This window comes from Euphorbia lathyris, chromosome 1 (assembly GCF_963576675.1).
Source record: "Euphorbia lathyris chromosome 1, ddEupLath1.1, whole genome shotgun sequence".
NCBI classification, from domain to species: domain Eukaryota; kingdom Viridiplantae; phylum Streptophyta; class Magnoliopsida; order Malpighiales; family Euphorbiaceae; genus Euphorbia; species Euphorbia lathyris.
This window is the reverse complement of record NC_088910.1, coordinates 126,727,489-126,738,203: the sequence shown is the minus strand read 5'-3', so window position 1 is coordinate 126,738,203 and position 10,715 is coordinate 126,727,489.

Genomic DNA, 10,715 nt, shown 5'->3' with positions numbered 1-10,715 from the left:
CATACTAAAAGTATACGAAAGTGTGTCGATAAACTTGTTCACAAGGTTCGATGTGACAGTTAAATAACAGTAAAACCAATATTTTTCAAATTTTTCATAGCAAATGATTAAAATTGATCTTTATTGGAAATGATATAGTTAAATTTGCTTTATTGTATACGTTAAAGCTAAATTTGAATTTTGTTTGAAACGTTAGTAGGGGTGTGCATCGGTTCAAAACCGAACCGAAAAAACCGAATACTGAAATTACTAAAATAATTCACACCGAATAACATATAAAACCGAAATATTCGGTGCGATTCGGTTTAAACCGAACAAACCGAATTTAATTAAAAAAATAAAAATCACTATAATTCATCATTAAATTTACCCCAATCATAAAAAAAAAAATTGAAATACTTTCAAAATATATTTCATATTAGCTTATTATCTCAAAAAAAAAAAAACAAAACAAAATTAAACTTGTAAGTTCAAATATATGGACGTGTATATATAAAATAATACAAAATATGTGTAATTCGGTACAATTCGGTTTTTTTATTTTTTTTTTGTCAAACCAACCCGATCCGATTCGAATATCGAAATATACTAAAAAATAAAACTGATACTAAACTGAAGTGTCAAAAAAACCGATCCGAAAAACCGATTATCGGTTAAATATACGGTTTAACTCTAACCGATACAAAACCTCACATCACGTACGTTAGATTTAAATTCGGTATTTTTTATTATTATTATTGATTTCGATAAGGGAAAACTATTGATGGTGACGAAAACCTAGCAAGTATTGATGGATCGGACAGGGTAAGAAGATCACACAATCTATGTCGCTATGCTTGAGCTATATATGGACAATTTAACAAGTATATAAGGCTCTTTTCATCCCATGTGTCTTTCACGTGCTCTTGGCTTCCTCTTTAATAGAGATGACGAGGTAAGAGATTTATTCATATCATATACTTTTAAATAAAAATAAAATAAAGGTATACGGTCCATTAATATTAAGATAAAGTCCAATATTTCATAAAAGGTAACAAAGTAATCATTCATGGTGACGGTTAGGATAGACTTGCACCGCATTTAAAAAATTTGTAAACTAATATTTTATAGTTAATTTTATTTGTAAACACAGTCTCAGCCGACTAATATTATTAAAAAATAATAATTAATTTATTAGTTTTTATATTTGAATAAAACACACTGTTAGTTTCTGTATTTTTAAAAACACATGGTAAAATCTTTAACCTTTTTATCGATGAACTGTTTAATCCCTAACGTTTTTTTGGTGAACTGTTTAGTTCCTGCCGTTAGATTTTCATGAAGATTCTGGTAGTCAATTTGAATTTGCGTTCTTCTTTTCCTTTATTTTTCTTTCCTTTAAACTCTACTGCATCTAAAATCAACTTTGAGTGTTTTTCTTCTTGATTTTCTTCTTAATGGTTCAAATTCGTAAGTATTGGATCTGTTCTTTTTCTTGTTCTCCATACAAATAGCTTCTTCTTCTAAATTAGATTTCCTCTTCTGAAATTTGAAGGTAAATAGTAAAGAATAATTTAGTCATTTCCGAATTCATAAACGGTAAAAAATCTAACACACAGCCAGAAGGACTAAATAGTTAACTGAGAAAAATGTTAGGAAGCTTACCATGTGTTTTTAAAAATACAGAGACTAAACAGTGTGTTTTATCAAAATATAGAGACTAATAAATTAATTACCCTAAAAAAATCAAAATCAAAATGATAAAGAGATATTTTTATTCTTTATATAGAAATACACTTGGTATTAGACTATTTGTATAATAATTGGAAGGTTATTATTAAATAGAGTTTATCAAATTGGGACCGAGTCATTTTATAATAAAATAGAAAGTATTTCTATATATAGTATTTTTATATTGAGACTTTATTGTATATTTATTTATTTTATAAATTAATCCACTTATTATTTAATTATTATAAATAAACCACAAAATAAAAACAAAATATCAAATTCACCATCTCCTTTTTATTAACATTTCGTTTTAATTTATTTTCATTCTCTCTCTAAACATACGTAGTCTTTTTCTCTATTTTCGCTATTAAATTAACACTATTTTTTTCTTAACGATGCCTCCAAAGACTGTAAATAGGGGTGGCGCAGCAGCGGGTACGAAGAGGACGACGAGAGCCACAGACAAAAGACAGAATCAGCAATCGGAAACGGCAGAAGAAATGCCAAAGACGGAGCAAGAACCGGTCGTTGATGAGAAGCCTGTTCTGGAGGAGAAGCCGCTTCCTAATAACAAGATAATTACTGAAGAAAGACAAGGTAATTAAATCAGAGAGAAATCTGATGCCAATGATTCAAATTTAATTTAGATCCGATGGGATTGATTTCTCTTATCTGTTTTCAAATTTGTTTAACGAAATTAATTAGGGATAACCTACTAAAATTGGTTAAGGATTTTGGAAAACTACCATTTTAGTCTCCACATTCAAAATAGCACCAATATAGGCTTAACGTTTACAACATAACATTAATTTAAGCTTAACGTTTATAATATAACATCAATTTAGAAATTACTAACAGAACGTGACATGTCATTCATTAAGTCTGCCAAATCAGCGTCACGTTATATAAGGTAATAAAATAGACCTAAGGTTTGTGGAAAGTGTCAATTTATGCCCCCCGTACAAAATAGCACCAATATATACTTAACGTTTATAAAATATATCCAATTTAAGCTAAACGTCACAATTAATCGTATTATATTCTTTTTCTATTACAGTAAAACCTCTATATAGGAATACACTTGGGACCGAGCTATTTATATAACAATTAGGAGGTTATTACTAAATAGAGTATGGTATAATAAAATTTTTCAACATATAAAATTTTAAATTTTTATTATAGGCATGCATGGTTTATATATAATGTATACCAATAGGAATTAATGGAACAAATTAAATATTTAGAATTTCAATTTAGAGTCTAGGTTTTCAATATATAGATAATTGGAAGAGTTTTATGAAAAAAATGTAAACATCAATAGAAATATTAATTATTTAGTTTTTTTATAGATAGTTTGTGTTTCCAACTCATAGATAATTTCAATAGTTTTTTTAATATTTTATAATTTAATTTGAATTCTTAATATATATATAATTATTACTATATAGAGACATAGTTTCTAAAGGTGAGATTTAAAAAGTGTATAACGAATAACATTTGGGAGGTTATTTTTATTTATAACTGTCCTAAGTTGGGATCGAGTTTTTTTATAACAAAATAGAAGTTATTTCTATATAGAGTATTTATATATAGAGAGGTTTTACTGTAATTTTAAGGTAAATAATTATAAGGTCCTTATGTTTTTACCTAATACACTATTTAGTCCCTATGTTTTTAGAAATAATTATATAGTCTTCCAGTTTTTGTTTTTGTTAACTCCTTAATCCTTATTATTGGATCAATGGTCAAATTATACTAAATAAATTTTAAAATACCAAAATTATTATTTACTTTATATTTTAATAATAAAACATCTATTTTTTCTATTTTCTATTTTTTTTCTCTTTTTTCTACATAATCATAATCTCTTTAATATAAATTCTAATATAAAGTAATTGATTTATTAGTTTTTATATAATTATAGAACTTTAATTAAATAACATAAAATTTATTGACTAAAAAATAAATGAAAAATATTTCAAAAATTATTAAAATAGAAATAAGACTATCATTATAAAAAAAATATATAATTTTTAAAAAATTTATAATAATATTTAATATTAGTTTAAAGATATTATATTAAAAAATAAAGAAAAAATAATTATAATTTAAGAAAATTAATAATATATTTTTTAAGTATATTAATTTCGGTGTATATGTAGTTCAAAAACTTCATTAAAACTAATTAGATTAAATTTGAAACTAAAAGATAAAATTTTTTATGTATATAACTAGGGATAATTTTGGACGTTCATTTACAAAAACAAATGGAATGACTAAAGAATTGATTAAGATAAAACTTAAGGACCTTGTAATAATATGATGAACTTACTAATGTGTTAAGTAAAAATATAAGGACCTTATAATTATTTATCCTTAATTTTGTATGATATCTTTTTATTTAATTATATTTTTATTATAATATAATAAATTAGTATTCTTGTCCATTAAGACCTTATATTTATTTTTTTATCAATGATTCCACGACTCTTAAATTCCATAGCTCATGATATATATCGATATCATTTTAACTAGTGTTCGAAATATTGTGGATATTCAATTACTTTTAGTTTGCATATATTATATGAGTCATGGAATTTAAGAGTAATGGAATTATTGATGAAAACAAATATAAGGTTTTAATGGAAAAAAATACTAATTAATTGTATTATAATAAATAAAAAAATATAACTAAATAAAAAGTTAACATATAAAATTAATAGAAAAACATATAATATGATTAATTGTGATGTTTAGCTTAAATTAGATATACTTTGTAAACGTTAAGTTTAAATTCGTATTATTTTGTAAACGTTAAGCCTAAATTGATGCTATGTTGTAAACTTTAAGCCTAAATTGATGTTATGTTGTAAACGTTAAGCCTATATTTGTGCTATTTTGAACGTGGAGGCTAAATTGGTACTTCCTATATTTTGTTACCCTATCCCAATTAATTATATTATTGGTATGATACGATGCGTTGGTTGACTATTTTTTTTATTTGTATATAGATTTCATTCAAGACTAATTTATTTTATTCAACGAGAGGGAAAATGATTGTGTCTAGAGAGAATGAAAATAAATTAAAGAGCGATACGAGAGGAGAAGATAGGTGAATTTGATATTTTGTTTTTGTTTTGGGGTTTGTTTGTGATAATTAGATAATAAAGGCGGTTAATTTATAAAAGGGTTAAGGTGCAAAAATACCCCTAATGTTTTGGGTCAGGAGCAATTTTACCCTTAACGTCTAAAATGGTGCAATTTTACCCTTAACGTTGGAAGCTAAGAGCAATTTTACCCCCTAACGTTGATAAATTGGGTCAATTTCAGACAGTATTATAAAACACAGATAATTTTGTTCATTATTCTGCACCGATTGCATAATAATTCGTTCTAAAAAAAGAATTTCATGTTTTTTATAATTTAATAATAGAATTTGAGATTAATATTTATAAATTCGGTGGATTTTTTGAATTTTTTGTCTAATCCGTACAAAAAGACAGTATATTTTTTTATTTTTTTTATTTTTTTTCACATCCCAACGAATGTTTGTGATTTGTTACTGATAAAATGACACATGTATGAAGTGTAGATAACAAGATTCATGACCGAGAATACAGTTTGATGAATTATTTCTCAAATTGACCTAATTTATTAACGTTAGGGGTAAAATTGATTTTGGCTTCCAACGTTGGGGGTAAAATTGCACCATTTTAGACGTTAGGGGTAAAATTGCTCCTGGTCCAAAACGTTAGTACCTTTTATAAAATAAATAAATATAAAGATAAAAATAGTTTTTTACCATTTGACTTTTGACTTTTTTTTTGTAAACACCGTTAGTCAGTTTGGACTACCTTTGCTAACAGAATGAAGCACGAGGTATCAGTTTGTAAACTTTTAAATCACGTAGTTTAGATTTGATAATTTCCTTTGGGCCGACTCAGTTAAGCAGCGGAGGATACATCTTGTCGACTAGAAGGAAATTTGTTACCCTCTCGGGGTGTTTGTTAGAAGGGATATAGAATGTGGGATTGGGATAAAAAAAACACGAGATAAGTTATCTCGTGTTTGTTTGAGAGATGGAAGCTTGAGACGGATGATGGATAAGCCTTTTATCCCTCAAATCCTATACCCAGGAGGGGGGTGGTATAAGGAGGTGTGATAAGCTCATACGTTTTTAATAGGATGGAAAAGTCCATCTTATCCTCCAAATTAATGTTATATAGTTTAAATAAGGTTAAAATAGTAAAATGTATTATTTTATCTCTATCTCTATTATACATACCAAACATTGAATAATAATTCTCGACTATCATATTTTTATCCTTATCCCTATCCCAATAGAATACCAAACGTCTGGGTATGAGAGGGTTGGATCTTCGTGATACTCACTCTTAAAACCATTAGCGAGGGACGAATCACAAAGATAAGCCGAAGGCTCTCTCATAGAAGAGACTTCCTCAAACATTAAAGATGACATCATACAAATCAATTTTAATAATTAATGTACATATCATATACGTGAGTCTGACCACCAAACCTATACTGGGGATAGCTTCGTGTTTGGACATGTTCATGGATCGAATTCGAACCTGACATGTCGACCTTTTACCTAAAATTGCTTAGCCAAGCCTAACCCAACCTGTTGTTATTTTAAGCGGACTTGAGTTGGGTTCGACTTGCCGGTTGCGACACCTAATATATAATAAATTTAATTAATCCTTATTTTGGCTCATTTTGGTTATTTTGTAAAAAAAAACCGAACCGACCGATATTACTGATATATTTCAGTATTTAAAATCGAAATCGGACCTATTAGACTACAAACCAACCAAATTTATCGGTTCGGTGCGATCGGTTCGATTTTTAATATAGAGTTGGGTCTTTTATATAAAGATCAGAAATGATAAAAATATTTATAATTTAATCAAATTAATAATTTTATTAGTATTATATTAGATATATCATTTTTTATTTTAAAACTGTCAAATATTTTTGAATTTCTATCATCTTTTAACATTCTCTAACCATTTCTAACCAATCATTTATTGATAATTTTCTAATTGATAAAATGCAAAATATGATTTGCTATAACTGTAAATTACTTTTTATAAAGGTTTTTCTGTGTAATTTTCCCTATAGAGTTTATGACTTGGTAGATAAGTCTTCTGAATGGACTATGGTCCATGGGCCTTATATGAAATTGGATCCTTTTTTTTTTAAACCATTATAAATATATAATTAATTCTCTGCAAAAAAAATAAATATATAATTAATAAGCATATGAAGGTGGACTTAAAAGTGCTTAAGTCGAAAATTTTAAAATTCAGAAATAATTATAAATTAATTAGTAGAGAAAATTACAAAAAAATTTATGGCACTTTGGAATATTCCTTGTGATGACATGAATACAACACAAATAATTTGTAAAGGATAAATAATATTCTTTATATATCCTAAAAATTTATTACGTATTTTATAAAAAAGATTATAGATCATGTACTTCTAAATTTTAATATATTCTATTTATTTAATTATATTAAAAAAAACATAGTCCCAATCTATTCTAAAACTTTACCGACAAATATATGCTTACGGAACAATGGCCCATTCCTTCCACAATTTGATCTGTTTTTCTTTGTCTTCATATACAACAAATAACCTCATTTACTTATTTTGCTATAAATACAAGAATACTAAAAAATAAATAAAAACCTTACTCCGTTGTCCTAGTAAAACCGTCGCTAAATGTAACAATAGTGGGATTATTGCGTAAGCATATATTTGTCGGTAAAGTTTTAGAATAGATTGAGACTATTTTTTTTAATATAATTAAATAAATAAAATATATTAAAATTTAGAAGTACATGATCTATAATTTTTTTATAAAACACGATAATAAATTTTTAGGATATATAAAGAATATTATTTATTCTAAAAAATAAATGAAAACCTTACTCCGGCGTCCTAGTAAAACCGTCGCTAAATGTAACAATAGTGGGATTAACAACACTTTTATAGCGGTTTATGAAACCGTATAGCGACGGTTAAAACCGTCGCTACAGTAGAAAATCTGTCGGTAAATGACTTTTTTTTTGTAGTGATATACTTGTGACAGAGCCAAGAATTTATACATAGGTGCTAATTTAGTATTACGGGTACTGTCGAGTTAGGTTTACGAAGTTGGGAACAATTTTCTAAAGTTAAGCGTACAGGTTGGACAAAAAAAATTGACATTCAACACCGTCGTTATATTGGTAATTAAAAAAACTAAAAGTTCTTGGTCTAAAAGGAATAACATAGTAATTGAAATAATTAAAAGTTTTTCATAAAGTAATTTTTTTTGTTACATGTGTTGGGATTAACCCGACAAGAACAAAGGCAAACTAACTACCAACTACACGATTCCCACAACAATCACTAAAAAGAATCTTTTGAATGCCTCCAGGAGGCGCACCACACTCATGATGATCTAAATAAGAAAGACCTGCGATGTTCGACATCCAGTCTGCAGCTTGGTTGCCTTCACGATAAACGTGTTGGAGTCTAACTATCCAATCCCACCTCAACAGCTCATGACATCTAATTAAAAGTCAGTAATATCGATGACGGGTGAATGAATCAGAATTAAAGTTGTATTACAACCTGCGATTCGAACTCAAAAATAATCTTTTGATAATTTGATATATTATAGTATCTTGTTTTCTTCGGTCAGTGAATCAAATTGCCCCTTCTCTTAGCAGATATTTTGGAATGTTTAATTATTTTTTGTATTAAAAAAGAAATCTATAACATTTGAGATATATAAGTAATGCTTTAAATAATCATATTACATTTGAATTCAACATAAAATGGTCTTACTATAATATAATATTCATGATTATATGGAATATAAATTATAGATATGTTAATGACAAATAATATAATGTTATTTAGTGTACTTATTATAAAGGTGAAAATGAATTTATTCAATATCGTATATTATATTAGTCAAATTAATATAACTTTATAGAGATACGGAAGTCTCTTTTGAAAAAACATAGAGAGAGAGATCCGGAGGCACTCACTCTTCAAATCCTTAGTGCTCAATAAAAAAAAACATTAGTATATAATTTATATATTTAATCCTTAGTGCTCAATAAAAATTGAAAAAAATTATGCATTTCAAATTTTTGTCATTTAAACATCTAATTATCTTATTTAATTTATACTAGTTGAAGAACTACCCATTGCGCGGGAATATAATACTGTTTAACTAATTTTTTACTTTATTTTTTTAACAAAGCGTAACTTTATTTAATAGTAATAAATATTTCTTTTTATATTTTTATATTTTTATAATGATAATTACATTCGGTTTGTCTCTATCCTAGCGTTAACCTAGTTGGGACGAGGAGAGGGTTTTTCGGTGCTAAATAACCCATTTCGACTAAAATATTATACATTGTTATTATATACATTTTAATTTAATCTAATTTGATATAAATTTAAGAAGAAATATATGAACTACATGTTTATAAATCTTATTTCTATTGTAACTTATTTTCTCTTTTTTATTTTATTTTAATTAGAATGTAAATGATTTTTAATATCAATAAAAATTCATTAATTAATGCACGTAAATTTAATATTTGCTCGACGCCTTTGTATAAAATAAGAGTGTTGTTATACTTAGCCTAGATTTCCCACGTTTAGTCTAGGGAAATGATGAAACTGCCCTGTATTGTTTTGGAGAAGCAAATTTGATTTTTTTTTTCTCTCTAAAGAATGCGTGCGTGTGTAAAATACATCTCACCACGTGGTGAAGCATATGGCTTATATGCCTCACCACGTGGTAAGGCGTGTTGCTGATACGCCTCACCATATTAGCCACCGCCACAGGTGGGGCATATGAACAATATGCCTCCACCATAGGTCAGGCGTATGAACAATACGCCTCTACCTGTGGTGGGGCGTGGTGTTCATACGCTCCACCTGTCATATTGTTCATATCCTTTGACACCGAAAAATCGATTTTTTTAAAAAACATTCGATTTTACTATAAACAACTGTAAATAAAACGAAATTGCGTACCATTAGTCCTTTCCTACGGCCGCTCCTCCCCCGATTCATGTTTTTTTTTACCAAATTAGTTCGGATTAAATTTTAGAGAGTTTTGAGTTTTTTAGAGGATTTGAGAATTTGAGAGGATTGGTAAATTTGTTGAAAAGAAAGTTTCATCATTTCCCTAGGCTAAGTGTGGGAAACCTAGGCTAAAGGGGTGTTTGGTTGCTTCTTTTCATGCTCCAATTTGCTTTTTCATTTCAAAAGCGAGAGTTTTAGGTGTTTGGTTAGTGATCTCCTATTTGTCTTTTACATCTGAAAAGCAGCATTAGATGTTTGGTTAGTGACCTCATGTTTGCCTTTTACACCCGAAAAACAGGTTTTTACAAAAACAGAGAATCTCTGCTTTTTGGAAAAACAGGTTTTTCCAGGAGCAAATAGCAACATCAAATAGAAAACCATAACAGCAAACAGTAGGTAAAACAAACGGGCCTTAAGTATAGTAATACACTATATATATTCTATGTTTGTTTAGCCATAACACTCATTTGGCTCTGTAAACTAAAGTTTCAACGTCAATTAGGACCTTAAACTATCAAAATCATCAACCGGTTCTTGAACTAAGCAAAAATCATCAATTGAGTCCTCATCCTAGCCTAAAATCAGAAAATGTGACTATTTTTGTAATGATCTCTGTCTTGGTTCAAAATGAGTTTGAGAAATAGAGTCTAAAACTGTTCAGCCGAATAATTTTCGATGAGACCTTAATTGATGATTTTTTGCTTAAAACGTGAGTTCAATTGATGATTTTTACTTAGTTTAGGGACATGATTGATGATTTTGATAGTTTAAGGTCTTATTGACTTTAAAATCTTAATTTAGAGAGCCAAAATGAATATTATGCTTTTTTTTATTGTTAGTGAAGAAGGAAATATTATAATTACAGTAACTTTTCTTTAGAA